At 35.3% G+C, this 15,202-nt stretch overlaps 1 long non-coding RNA gene across 1 annotated transcript; it reads right to left on the bottom strand.

The window, feature by feature from the left end:
• Positions 1-1,177: 1,177 nt before the first annotated feature.
• On the bottom strand, positions 1,178-4,841 carry LOC137202776 (uncharacterized). Its single transcript, XR_010932781.1, has 4 exons — positions 4,755-4,841; positions 4,254-4,382; positions 3,637-3,718; positions 1,178-1,392 (listed from the first exon to the last, which is right to left on the bottom strand). It is a non-coding gene; the product is annotated as an uncharacterized lncRNA (long non-coding RNA).
• Between the last annotated feature and the right edge of the window lie 10,361 nt (positions 4,842-15,202).

Raw genomic sequence — 15,202 nt, 5'->3', positions numbered from 1 at the left:
GGAAGAATCTTGTATCAATGGTCAAGCATTATGGACTAAAACTTATGACTATGTAACCTTTGACAGGTCATCTAGCTTCCAATTTCTCTGTGCCACATTTTCCTTGCCTATGAAGTAATGTGTAGGTTGGGCTAAATGGTCTCCAAGATCACGTTCAGATCAAATTCTAGTATGGAATAAAATTGAAAAGCAAATGTACTTTTCACTAAAATAATTACTTGCTACTGATTATAATTGCTTCCTTTTGGTAAAAGGACATGCTCATATATTCATTTTTGTGTGCATAGACTGTTTTCTATACACAGTGTGCCTATAAAGCCATCTGATGTTTTTTGAATAAACATAAAAGCACTTACTCTTTCAAATGATTCCAGTTCCATCTTAGGTGGCCAAGTCCGGAAGTTGCAGATTTCTACTGTTGCTGAGATTTGTCAGTTTGAAACTCTTGAAATTATCTTCTAAACTGAGAATATGTATATTTTTTAATTCACTTAATATATCATGCATTTATGCACTTACCAAGGATATCCTCCCTAGAGGGAATTTTCTGGCAGTCCAGTGGTTAGGACTCCACGCTTCCACTGCCGGCGGGGCATGGGTTTGATCCCTGGTGAGGGAACTAAGATCTTGCATGAATGGCAAGTAAAAAAAAAATATCCTCCCTAGAGCTAAATCTTAATCTTTTGACTGTGTTTTTGATTTTTCTTGCTTAGCAGCAATGAAAAATATTTCATAGCCAAAATTAAACGTGAAGATAGACAGAGAGATAAAGCTGGATAATAGGGTATTTGGTTTCTAAAATGTGTCACTTAATTATGATACACAGAGATGAATTTTACTGTGTGGCTTGTAAAATAGCAATTTTTAAAAAAATCTCAAAAGAGTGATTCTAAATGTGGTTTGAAAAATAGCAGCATATTTAGGATGAACGTATGAATTCCCAGAAAGAATACTTTGAATTTTAACATTTTTCTGATTATGTAAGCTCTACTATGGTTTGTTTTAAAAAAAATCCCTTCCATGATTTTATAAACAGACATGTTTATATTAAAAATGAAAACAAAATTTGTGTTCAAAAGAGTACATATATTATATATATATACACATATACACACATTTATACATGTAATTTGCTAACTTTGGAATTCTAATTTATTCCATCACCTTTTGCCTTAAATCAACTTTATCTCCAATTTCCAGAATAAATAAATAAATGATTAAAGGGAAATTTTAAAATTTCCATACCAGAGTTATCTTTAAGTTTCATGTTAAAGTAGGTGCTTAATGAAAACTTATTCCTGTGGCCTGAATACTGGAGGGCTCTTCACCTTCTTGTCAGTACTGGGGGCAAGCTCTTCACCAGACTGAATTAAACTGCTCTTGAAAGCAAAGCTGCATTTGGAAAGATAGGCAAATATTACCATTTATCGTGATATAATTTTTAATCCCAGAGATCTTTTGTCGTAGGACAAAAATTGAGGAAACATCTCTATTAAGTCATAATCTGTGTTACTTGTGACAACTACTGTTTTCTGTGCAGATCTCTTTCCCCCAGTCACATGAAAGATGACATCAAATCCTACCGCTTCTACAAGATATGCACATTGTCTTGTTACAATAAAGACAGCACAGATTATCATTAAAATCTATAGATTTCCTACATGAAAAAAATTTTTTTTTAATTTCTGAGAGATGTAAGAGAACAAATATTTAGAAAAATAAAAAATGAAGCTGAGTTACTTTCTTCCATTCTCTCTTTCATGTGATTCTTTACATTCTTTTGTCCTTTATTCATTAATCTAGATTTATTTTACATTCTACATTCTACCATATTGTCATTTTTCACACTAAACACATTATTTTAAATAGAATTTTTGTTTATTATTTTTTTAAACATGATTTGTTAACACATTCCACTTGAAATCTGGTCAAGGAGAAAAAAAATTGGTAGATTAAGTTTGGGTTTGCTTTTATATATCTGTCAATCTTGAGTCAACATCCTTTATGATCAATCCTAGGTTTGCAATCACTTTCTGATGAAAATTTTTAAAATATTTGTAGATAAGTTGGTACTATGTGTTATATTTTTACTAAATCCAAATTTTCACTTTCTACTAAAGGTGGCAGAGTCCTGTAATGATCATTCTTAGGATACAAATTCCATTACAAAGTTCCTAAAAGTTCATAATGTCCATTGGTCTAAAGAATCCAGGATGAGCCAAGTGTAATGTAGTTCAACAGAACAAACGAAAAGTGCTTCTCCAAGGTAACCTCCATCTTTTACCAGAAAAGCTTTTCCTGTGTGTACTTAAAACATGTTTATAAGCAGGTGATGTGTGTGCTGCTTCTTCTAATTATACAAGCAACTAATGAAAAATACTGCTCTTTACCCATGAAAAAATGTTAATGGAAGAAACTTTCTGTGTCTTATAAATTCAACAGTATTACTTGACCAACTCCCCCCACCCAAAAATATGAAAAGGAGAGCCGAGATCCCAGAATCTATCTTTCCACACTTGCTTTAGCCCCCTATGATTCATATTCCTTGAACACTAAACTGTAAGCCTTTGTACAGGGTCCACCCTGACTTCTCCCATTATCTAGATAATTCTTATGCAATTTTAAGGTCTGTCTTGACATTATTCATCTGGAAAGTCTTCCCTGACCAACTGAGACCAAGTGCAGTGATAATCCTTGTGCTCCCACAGCACCTTCTACTAATCCTCACTGGAGCGTTCAACAAGTGCATTACAATTTCTCATTTCCAGGTGTGAGCAAGGACCATATGTTAGTCACTGTTGTATCTGCAATTCATTCTATAGTTTTTGGTACATACTTGGTACTTAATAATTGCTCTGTTGAATGAATTCTCACTAAAAAATGTTTTACCAACCAATTTTACCCTGAGAGTGGTATCTAGTCATCCATAGCTTTCCAACATCATGTTGATCCTTGATTATAGTTTCTCTGACAACAGGTCAGGAATCAATAACACTGAAAATAAGTTCTTAGAATCTCAAAGTTGTTCATGACTCTGCACTCTTCAGTGGCTGCTCCTTCATGTTGACTCAACTCATGTTGTTTCAAAATACAAGCCTCTTAGCCCTGATGTAGAACTTTAGTTCTTGGGTACTGCTCTTGGCACTCCTCAGCCTGGATTTGCCAACTGCTGTTCAGACTTGCCCACTTTGAAGTACTCTCAGAAACAAAGCAGCATAATTGAGCTCTTGGTACAAAACTTGGCTTTGGCCAGGTTTGCCTTAGCCTTTGTGGACAGGAATCTCACAACATAAATATTTGGTATGGTTTTGTGTCCATGGCACTCATGAATTGCTCTTCTAACTTTATTTATTTACTTTCTATTTCTGTAATATCATAATATTCTTCTTACCATAATACTTCCCTAATAATATAAGGATTAAATAATTTAATATGTTAAAGCTAGATATTTTATTTTAATCTTATTCAATCATTAATGTTGTAATAAGCAACATTTAATTACTATGAGTGTGTTGTAAACATATAATATGCATAATTTCTCAACCCGTTATTTTTATTTTCTTGTAAAATGAAATGATCATCTACAAATTGTCCATATTCCTGTGGTAATCTATGCCGTTTTTTCCCCATATTTACCTTAAAATGAAAGTCATCATGCTTAGGTATCTGTGAACCAGTGATAGCAGGATCCTCCCACCATTCCTCTCCAAATTAATCCCTTGGGGAAAATAAGAGAACAGACCCAAATGTTTACCACTTAGCTCATAGCATTACACACTAATAAATATTAAATCCACTATTTCACTTTGCTGTATCCCATTATTTCACCAGTGGTATCAAATGTGAAAACATTTGGGCTCACATGTAACCTAAGAGAATTAGGAGGATGTTAAGCACACACACATGAAATCCGTTTGATGAAAATACATTAAATACATGTACTCTATTTTATATATATATATATATAGAGAGAGAGAGAGAGAGAGAGAGAGAGAGAGAGGGGAGTTTATTTTCTCTTTTTAATTTTTTTAAAAACCAAACACTACAACTTACTAAAAATGAAGCTTCAGGCATTATTCTGACTTACATAATTCTAAGAAAAATCATTCTCAACTAGTATTCTAACATATTTTCCCATAAAAAGAGTCATGCTTGAGAGCAACAAGGAATATAGCAAGGAGACAAGGAAAAGAGAAGAGAAAGAGTTGCTTAATAGAAGATAAAAAAAAGAAAGGTAAACTATCAGGGATTACCTGAATTTAATTGAATTACAGTGGTCCCTTCTTATCCTCAGGGGATATGTTCCAAGATGCCCCGTAGACACAGGAAACTATGGATAGTACCAAATCCATTATGCTATGGTTTTTCTTATAGATACATACCTATGATAAAGTTTAATTTATAAATTAGACACAGAGATTAACAATAGCTACAATAGTAAAAGATTAACAACAATAGTAATAAAAATAAAACAATTATAACAATACACTTTAATAAAAGTTATGTGAATGTGGTCACTTTCTCCCTCTCTCTCTCGAAACGTCTTAGTGTACAAATTTAATGCTTTTTCCATCTTAACTAACCATTTATCATGCACTATGACCATAATTTTTGCAATTTGAGGTGTGTCAGCAAAACTAGCATGAATTTCTTTTTCCTTCTTCACAGTTTCATGAATTGAAATTTGTTCTTATGGTAGTTCTTAGCAACCTTAGCATATAAATATTTTTTCTTATTAAGTTAAAAACTTTCACTTTTTCACTTAAAGTAAGCACTTTACAGCTTTTCGCATATCTGAATTGCCAGCATCACTACTCTTGTGCTTTGGAGTCATTATTAAGTAAAATAAGGGTTACTTAAACACAAGTACTACAATGCTGAAACTGCCGCTCTGATAACCCAGATGTCTACTAAGTGACTAACTGGCAGGATATGCTGGACAAGGGGATGATTCACCTCCAGGGAGATGGAGCAGGATGGCACAAGATTTCATCATGCTGCTCAGAATAGCATGCAATTTAAAACTTATGAGTTGTTTATTTCTGGAACTTTCCATTTAATATTTGAATCACAGTTGACGTAGATAACTGAAATTGTGAAAAAGGAAGCCACTGATAAGGAAGGACTACTGTAGAATCTTTTTGTGAAGTTGCTTGAGTTTGCATTATTCAAAAAATAGTAAAGGCAGAGTATCTGTAACCAAAATATGTTTTAAAAGTTCTTTCTACCCTAAAGTCACCGTGAGTTCCCTGGGGAAGGGAACATAGACATGGTGGTCATGGAGCTGCTGAAGTTCAAGAAGCCACCAGTATCTTGGTTTAAAGCCTCCTGTAAGACACTGAAGGACTTGCTGGCTGTGGTGCTGGCCTTCAGCTGTGTCACTCTGCTGCTGATCCTGTTCCTGTTGACCCTGAACAAGGTCAACAGCTGTGCTGCCCTCTTGGCTGTCTGGGGAACATGGTGGCTGGGGCAATGGAGAGACTGTCTTCTGAGGAGGAGATTGATGGGGTATCGCAGTTTATCACCAAGGAACACTGGGAGGCAGCAGGACCTTCAGAAGACACCTAAATAACCCTTATATATACATACAATAATATTTCCTATTTCTCTAGTAAAAAAAATCAATACAATGCTACTTAAATGTTAGATGTTCTCTGGGCATCTTTCATGGACTGGTGTGTCTGATCTAAAGGAAACTGATTTATAGAGATTAAGAAGGCTTCTGGAAAGGCATTTAAGTATGACTTCTACTGGAATTTGGACATATATGAGCATGCTTTGAAAACAGTCTGGCAGAAGCCTATTTGCGAAGGAAGCTGAACATCAAGCTAGCTTCCCAGGAAAGAATGTATCCTTAAGAGAAACAGGAATTGCCCTGCTGAATTTGAATAGGTAGATAAGAAACCTTTAGCTATTGGAAAGAATAGGAACTCTGAGAAAAATGGAGTTGCTGTTACTTGAAAATGTCATCAGCCTCTAGATTATGTCTTGGTTCTAGGTTGAGGTACAAACATAATTTTGGTATCCTGAAGTGTCAGATCTGTTTCCAATAACAAATTGTTATGCCTGGTGGGGACTGTAGAGCAACAGCAGAGAAAGACAGTTCCTCCTGGTCCTGGCAGGAATATGACGGCCATTGTCAGGCACCACAGTATGAATATCCTAGAAGCAGACTTCCTGAGCATGTGGGAGATTCTCTCTGTAAATTCCAAGAAATGCTTACAGAAGCAGAAGTGATCTACACAAAAAGAGGTAACTTGAGCCAAGGTAATCTATAGTATGATATTTCCTAAAATGAGAAGCAGATTTTCTCCTCATCTACAACATCCTCAGGCCCATTAGTGCCCTAATAAGACACTGATTTTAAAATATTATTCAACTTACTTTATTAGAAGAAAATATAGGAAACGAGTTTCTTGACATTAGTCTGGGCAATCGTTTTTAAAATATGATCTCAGAAACACAGGCAATGAAAGTAAAAAATGACAAGATTGCATTAAACTAAACAGCTTCTGTATTGGAAAGGAAACAATCAGCAGAGTGATGGGACAATCTATGAAATGAGAGAAAACACTTGCAAATCATATAACCCGTAAGGGGTTAATTTCCAAAACATATAAGGAACTCAACTCAATAGCAAGAAAAGAAATAATCTGATTTTAAAATGGGCAAAGTACTTGAATAGACATTTCTCAAAATACGACATACAAATGCCATTTTTATTCATTTGTATACAGAAAAATGTGTTCAATTTCACTAATCATCAGGGAAATGCAAACCAAACCACAATGAGATGTCACGTCCACCTGTTAGAATGGCTACTATCAAAAAGAGAAAAGATAACAAGAATTGGCCAGTTTGTGAAGAAATGGGAAATGCTGCTCTTTGTGACAACATGGATGAATCTGGAGAACATTATGCTAAGTTAAATAAGCCAGACACAGAAAGACAAATACTATATGATCTCACTACATGTGGAATCTAAAGAGTCAAACTTTTAGAAACAGAGAGTAGAGTGGTGGTACCAGGGGTTGAGGGTTGGGTGGGGCAATGAAGTGTTAGTCAAAGGGCATAAACTTTCAGTTATAAGATGAATAAATTCTGGAGACATAATGTACAGCATGGAGGCTAGAGTTAATAATAATATATTGTGTGTTTGAAATTTGCTGAGAGTAGATCTTAAGTATTCTTCACACACACACACACTCAAAATAGTAACAATGTGAGGTAAGAGACATGTAATTAGCTTGATTATGGTAATCATTTCATAATGCATATGTATCTCAAATCATCACATTGAACACCTTAAATATATACAATTTTTATTTGTCAATCATACCCCAATAAAGCTGAAAAATTAATAATTAAAATATTATTAATATCCTCAAAAGGATGCTAATTTGTCTTACAATTTCATTCTGACTCCCCTTGAAATCCTCAAAACAGAATCCAATAGATGTGAATACCCTGTTCCCTAATTTAAACTATTCTATAGCTACAGAGTCTCCTTTAGCAAACATAAATAGGATGCAGGGAACTTAGCAATTGCCAGTGGTTTGAAGGGCATAAAAACTTAAAGGCATAGTCATAGACCTCTCACGGATGGCCAACTATAAATATAAGTAGTTATTAATATTTGTTACTATTAAATTTACTGTGTACATGTATTGCTTCAAGCATTATGTGTGTTAATTCACTCTATCGTTGCCACTATTATTTGAGATATGTTATAACCCACATGGTGTAGATGAGAAAACTGAGGCACAAATGACATTAGCCCATCCCTAGAAAATGCAGGACGTGGAATTAGTATCCAGATGGTCTAGTTCCAAGGATCACACCCTTAACCTGTACTTCCTGGCTAAATTTCAAACCTTTCTGTAAAGATTATGTCAACTTCCCTACTCTTTCCCTGGAAAGACTTTTCAACTTACATTATTAACCAGCATCTTCTTTAGAAAAGGTAATTGGAGGATATTGAAAGACTCCAAGATTCTTGACAAGGCAGAGAAGAGTATTGTTCCTGATGGGAATGGTCTCTCCATATTTCATATGACACCTTGAAAAAATAGTTTTAATGAAGGACTATGCAAGGGGGTAAGTTTGTTTTTTTTAATCCCTTCCTAGTCATTTAACTTTAGGTTTTTAGGGAAAGAAACTACATTTAGTCTTTCTTTCACAGAAAAAATAATTTTCTTGTATTATTGATACAGAAGTAATTCCTATATTATCAATAGTTTGCGAAGTACTCTGAGCCAAATAGTTTCATGGTTGGGAAGATCTCCCCTCCCTCAAGTCTCTAAACTTTGAGAAACGAGGCAGGAATTGCGTCGTTTTCTTGTTAGACTCCATAAAGGTTACTTTAGTAAGTAACTTATAAGTTACAGACACATATTACTGTTGAGGGAAAAGTAATTTGTTGTAATCATTTTTAATTATAGTTATTTTTAATTATCTTTGCTGTATGTGTAAACATTAAAAATACAAACAGAGCTGCAATAGCACAGATGGTTGGTGCTTGTTACCCAGGCTGTCAAGCATCATTTGGACACCACTGCCTCCTTTTCTCTAATTGTGAGGAAAAGCAGTAAAGTTGCTTCTTGGAAACGATTTTCATGTTTGAGAAAACTGGCTGTTACTAAAGATGGGAGAACCAATTTATGGAAAATTTTGTCGTCTTTTCTCTCTCCCTCAGCTATGCCCTTGAACTCCTCTCCATTTGAGGCCCTCTTCACTCTTGATTTTCTGGTTTACCCAGTAGTCAAAATAGACATGCACAAGTTTGGTTTCGCTCTAACTCATCAACTAATCAGCAACCTAGCATGATTAAAAAAAAAAAATCCCCTTTTGAAACTTGAATATGTACATTAAAATAACAATATGAAGTGTGCAGATGGCACGAATGTTCCAAATATCTGGTTTTATGCACATCCACACACAAAAACCAAAGTAAAGCTAAATGATATTCCAAGATTTTAACACTAGTAGCTCTCTGGTGTCAACATATGGTTAAAGAAATTAGATCCAATTTTGTTCAGCTATTAACATGAGAACAGTTATATCTGCCACCTGGTGGCCAGCTCTAAAGTGGGTCAAACACCAGTTTGAATGCCCCTTAAATAGAAGATGAATTTACTCTGTGAGCTTAGAGCCAAAAGTCAAAGGCTACATCATAATCCAAATGTTAAATTTCTCAGATCAATGCAAAGAAAAAACTTCTCCTGGCTTAGCATAACATTGGTCAATACATTATATTTCCATTTATTTTTCTAACTATTGTTCAATACTTAATGTTGTCTAGGTAGGCACGCTGGACTGCAGCCATGGCAAAGAAAAAAAAATTCTTGATAATCAGCTTTGCATAGAAAAGTATATTCTCTCCAAACATGGTATTATAACCAGAAGAACAATTAAGGTTCCTAAGCAAGGAATTCTACCCATGGGTAGAATGGGTAGAAAATGGACATAAAATATTAAAAGGAGTATGGTCCAGTGGCAGGGCAGTCCATACCAGTTTTGGTGTTAATGAATGAGATAATAGCTGTCTACACTGACCCACCAGCTTTACTACCAATTGTTCTGATGATCTGCAAAGACAGAAAGGACCTGAAAAATAAGGTAAAGAAAAATAAGCATAACATTTATTTCCTAACTTTTTGTATTTCTATACATCTTAAGTCATTTTGTACTCATCTATAGAAAGATACCAAAACACAGTATACAAATATTTAGGTAATCTCTTCTCACATCGAGATACATGAGGTAAGTTAATGAGACAGAAAACATTTACTCAAAAGTTGAGGAAGAAAACTATAAATTTGAAAAAAAGTTACATTCTTTTAGCCTCAAAACAGTTGTTAATGATGGGTATTGAGACAATTAAAAACAAAAATTTAATTTATCACTGAGCATGCCAGATGTATAGTCCCAGAGTACATGTCTGTTTTCTATCACAGAAACAAGTTACTGAGACTACTCTACCATTTCATGCCAATTTTGTATTTAATGATGAAATTGCCCTTATTAAAGCCATAGTACTTTGCTGAGAATAGGGATGAGTTATAGAGCACTCTCCTGTTAACTTTGGGAATGTGACAAATAGTACAGTCAAGATTAAACCCCAGTTACTTTGAATACATCCCATAATGAATAAGTTAGAAGTGAACAATATCATATCCATTACCTAAGTTAGTATCTATCACATGAGTCAGAATCTTGAAGTCTGTACTATAAAAGCTTATTTTAATTGTATGGACAAGTAATTCAATTACATGTCCAGTGTCTAGCCTTGTAAAGATAGTGGGCCCAACAACATATTCTTTAGAAAACAAAGGGCCTGACAAACAGTCTATGGGCTTCTCAACTACAGTCCTTTACAAAACAACCTACACATAATGCATAATTTTAAAATAATAATAATATTTAAGAGCATCAAGTTAGGAAAAAAAGAAGTAGAAGACAAAACTGAGTGGGAAGCAGGAATCCAGAGAACTGAAGCCAGTTTTGCATTAAAGACAAATGGAAGCCAGGGACAGCCAGCTTCCAAACAAAGACTAGAGACGTCCCTTCACATGGGTATGGTCCCAGACCACTGGTACTGCAAATAGCATGGTGGGAAATAAGAGGGTGAATTTTCCCCACAGAAAGCTACAAGGAAACCTTCTTGTCCTGACTTTGGAGCCAACTGGAGGAAAAGAAAAATCTGCTAAAAAGGCACCACCACACACCAACCCTCATAAGAGATTCTAATACCAACTCACATTTTCTTTTCTGATTCCAAAAGTCCCTTAAGCTCCATATTTATTAGTCTTCTTTTAGGATTGTTACTGCTTCCAGTACCTAGTAGAAGTAATGCAGATCTTCATGGGAGAAACTCACCTTTCACTCAGACCCCAAAACTTCTCAAAACATAAAGTTGCAGAGATCATAGCTCACATTCAAAAAGAAGAAAATATACAAGACAACACAGCATCTTGAGTGAGATCCTGCTGAAATACAAACACCATATTCATACACACAAAAACTTGCAAATGATCAGATACACAACAATAAATAAGTTTACTACATACAAAAATTACTAAATAAATTCTGATAACATTCTTTTTCTCTCTTGTTTACTCACTTATCCTATTGCTCTCCTGAGCTCTCGGAATCACTAGATCAGTACTTGTGCTTCTGGCTCTCCTTATCCTTGAAGTCCATTGAGATACTATTTTCTGATCTACTTTCCTCAGCTAGTCCCTCTTAACACATAACCTCAATCATTTCCCTGATCCAGGAAAACCTGAACTCCAGGTAAGAGATGATTCCTCCATTTTCCTTATGACAGCAAGCCTCTCGTTACAAAATCACCCCACACCATCTCTGCCCTCCCTTTCAGGCAAGAAGGTCAGATGGCTTTATCATTAAATAGTAGCCCTGACTTCTTCAGATCCACTCACTGAAGACACTGCCTTCACATCTTTGCTTAGACCTTACTAAATTCTAATCCAGGATCCACCATTTATTAGCTTGTCTGGTTAGTCTCTTGACTTTACCTATTATCTATTTGCTGACTATTCTCAAACTTGTATCTCCTGCCTAGAATTCTCTCCTAAAAGGTATAGTCACATATTTAAAAATCTACTTAATATTTCCAGATGGATGTCCAATAAACATTTTAAATTGTACATGTCCAAACTTTAACAGATATTCCTTCTAAAACTGCTCCTCCTCAAATCTCCTCAGTACACTTGATGGTACTTCCATCCTTCAGTGGCTGAGCCAAAAGCCTTCCACTGAAAAGTCATGCCTGACTTTTCTTTCTCTCATACTTCACACCCAATTTTCAGGAATTCAATGGACTATAGCTTCAAATTATATACAGAATATGATGAGTTTTTTTCTCTCAGTATCCACTGTGTAGACTGATTATGAAGTTGTTTGCCTCATCTTACTTTTAGTAGTTCATTTATCCAGTAGGAAGTTCTGCTTTGAATCCCAGCTTGCGGGGAATTTGAACTTAAAGATTTTATCTAATTTTACCAATCTTCTGCAATAAGAATAGCTACTGCACATATATTGAGTTTCTGGCTGGAATTCCAATCAGTTAGAAACACTGCAGCCCCTCACCTGATTATGATGTAAATTATGCTTACCTGTCATGAGCAGCTCCCTTGGGTTCCAATGACTGTGGCACTTTAGGCACTAGATAATGGACCGCTGGCTTAAACGTCAAATGTCAGCCCTACAGTCAAGTCAAGACATTGTCTCCGTACTGCTTGGTCTCTGATTTCTACTCAACCTCACCTCACTTTCAACCATTTGCATATTCGGCTAAGGCACTTTCACAATTCAAACCTAAATCTTAAACATTGAGGCCCAGAGGTAGGAAGGTATTCCTGGACTCGGGCAGTGGTTCAACAATTGCCATAGAGATATGACCTTTCTCTCTTTATCCTCCAATATACAGATGTAGGCCTTCATCTTTATTCCTGTGGTCTTGAGGCTGTCAGGGACTGCTTCTCCTCCAGACATCATGGCTACATTTCAGGCATGAAGAAAAAAGAGGAACACAAGGAGCAGTACCTTTATCAGCAAAGTGAAAACTCTCCCAGAAATTCTCATCTTACGTCTAATTAGGATTGTGCCATATATCTTATCCCAACTGGAAAAAAGTTTGGGAAGGAAGTATTTTTAGCTGTTATATTGGCTTTCTGAACATAATAGAGATTCTCTAAAGGAAAAAGGAGCAATGTATAATGTGTAGACAGTTTCTGCTATATCTAGCAAAGAACACTGGGCCTGTTTCATAATCTAAAAGAAAAGGTCATGCAAGTTGAGTGAATACGAAGCAATAGGTTAAAAATAAGTTCCCCTTTTCCTACAAGTCTCTCTTACCTTTAAAATTACAAAGATAATTGTTCATTGGATCATTCTTCCTTAGGGTCAACTCAACGTTGAACTATTTTGTTCACTTTTTATATAAGCACTTGGTCGGCTTCCAGTATGAACGCCTGGAAAATTAGGGAGTTCTGCTCCAATATTTTTTTCCAATTCTTTTACTACTTTTCTGTCTTAGTTGGCTCCGTTTCATGGTTCAAAAGTTAAATTGTAGAAAAGGCCTAAATTTATTGGTCTAAAAATAGTTTTAAACTTATGAATATGGCTGGTTATAATATAAGGAATACTAGTTAGATATGCTACTCCTAAGAAAACAGTTCGCTTCTGTGAAGGATTCCTTCTACTTGTTGACTGCCAGAAAGCCTGCAACCACACTTGAGGTCTGCTCTGATGAAGTTTATAGGACTTCAGCAATACATTTCTTTTGGTCAGAAGTTCTTTCTTGACTCTATTTTTCTCAGGTACATACAGTTTATGCTCTCTTACCATATTATGTATACATCTTCATAAGCTGTCTCCTTCTAAAATGGTGGAATGAAAATAAACCATAATATTCCTGTATAAGTAAAGTATTACATAGGCCAAATGTTTTCTTCACATAGTGCATTGTGTTATGAATCCTGAAAGCACACGAGAGAATTAGAACCCATGTTACTATTTGCAAGAATCTTAAGTATATATACATATCCTTCCTCATGAGGAACAGTGAAGTTTAACTTGCAAATATGTAACCATTAGTGAATTTTAAGTGTAAATTAAGAGTAAACATCTACTAGAAGGTGACAAATGGGAAATAAGTAAAAAGAGGATTTGGAAAAGGTGAATATGCAGTTACTCTTGGAGGAAGAAATGAGATATGGTTGAAAGAAGAGGGAGCCCTATAGAAAGAAAGAATGAAAGAGTTGAAAATCACAGACACGGAGCAGCCATGTCATATGGAGAGCCAGAAGATTACATGACTATGTTAAAGGTCCATAAGGATGTATCAGGCTGATAAGAGCAGAATTTAAAAGGAGAAAGTAGAGAGCCCTTATGTTTGACTCAGCAAGAAAGCAGGAACCACATCATTCTGGAACAGGAAAGAGATGTGATGAAACAGTGTTTCAGGAAGATTAATTTTATAAGCACTATGAAGGATGGATTGTCATGAAACTGAATTGAAGGAGAACAGCTAGATGTTTGTTGAAGTAATCCATGTGTGAAGTTATGAGGGCCAGGACAAAAATGGTAACTGCTGAAATGGAAACAAGTAAGAAAAGTGAAGAGTCATTATATGAAGCATCAGCAGTCTCCAACTTTAAAGGGAATCCAACTGAGAACTGGAGGTTAAACTCTCTTTTTGGCAGCATTAACCATGCTTATAATATCGCATATGTCATTATCTATTTCTACAGATAGAGGGGTTTACAAATAATCCACATATAAGTGATATTATATAGTATTTGTCTTTCTCTATCTGACTTATTTCACTTAGAATAATGCCCTCCAAGTCCATCCATGTGAATGCAAATGACAAAATTTTGTTCCTTTCTTTTTGGCTGAGTGGTATTCCATTGTATATAGGTATACCACATCTTCTTTATCCACTCACCTGTTGATGGACACTTAGGTTGCTTCCATATCTTGGCAATTGTAAATAAGGCTGTTATGAATATAGGGTGCTTGTATCTTTTAGAATTAGTGTTTTTGTTTTTTTCAGATATATACCCAGGAGTGGAATTGCTAGGTCATATGGTAGTTATATTTTTAGTTTTTTGGGAAACCTCCACACTGTTTTCCAAAATGGCTGCACCAATTTACATTCCCACCAACAGTGTATGAGTGTTCCCTTTTCTCTACATCCTCACCAAAATTTGTTATTTGTGTTCTTTTTGATGATAATAATTCTGACAGGTGTGAGATAATATCTCATTTCAGTTTTGATTTTCATTTTTTGAATGATTATACTACCTAAGGTAATCTACAGATTCAATGCAATCTGTATGAAAATACCAATGGCATTTAAAATAATTTAAAACTTTGTATGAAAACCCAAAAGACCCCAAATAGCCAAAACAATCTTGAGAAAGAACAGAGCTGGAAGAATCATGCTCCCTGACTTCAGAGAATACTACAAAACTACAGTAATCAAAAAGACATGGTACTGGCACAGAAACAGACACAATAGATCAACGGAACAAGATAGAGAGTCCAGAAATAAACCCATACACTTATGGTCAATTAATCTATGACAAAGGAGGCAAGAATATAAAATGGAGAAAAGATAGTCTCTTCAATAAGCTGTCCTGGGAAAACTGGACAGCTACATGTAAAATAATGA

This window comes from Pseudorca crassidens, chromosome 11, assembly GCF_039906515.1.
Source record: "Pseudorca crassidens isolate mPseCra1 chromosome 11, mPseCra1.hap1, whole genome shotgun sequence".
In the NCBI taxonomy this organism is placed as follows: domain Eukaryota; kingdom Metazoa; phylum Chordata; class Mammalia; order Artiodactyla; family Delphinidae; genus Pseudorca; species Pseudorca crassidens.
The sequence above is the reverse complement of the archived record's forward strand: the minus strand, read 5'-3'. Positions and strand labels throughout refer to the sequence as shown.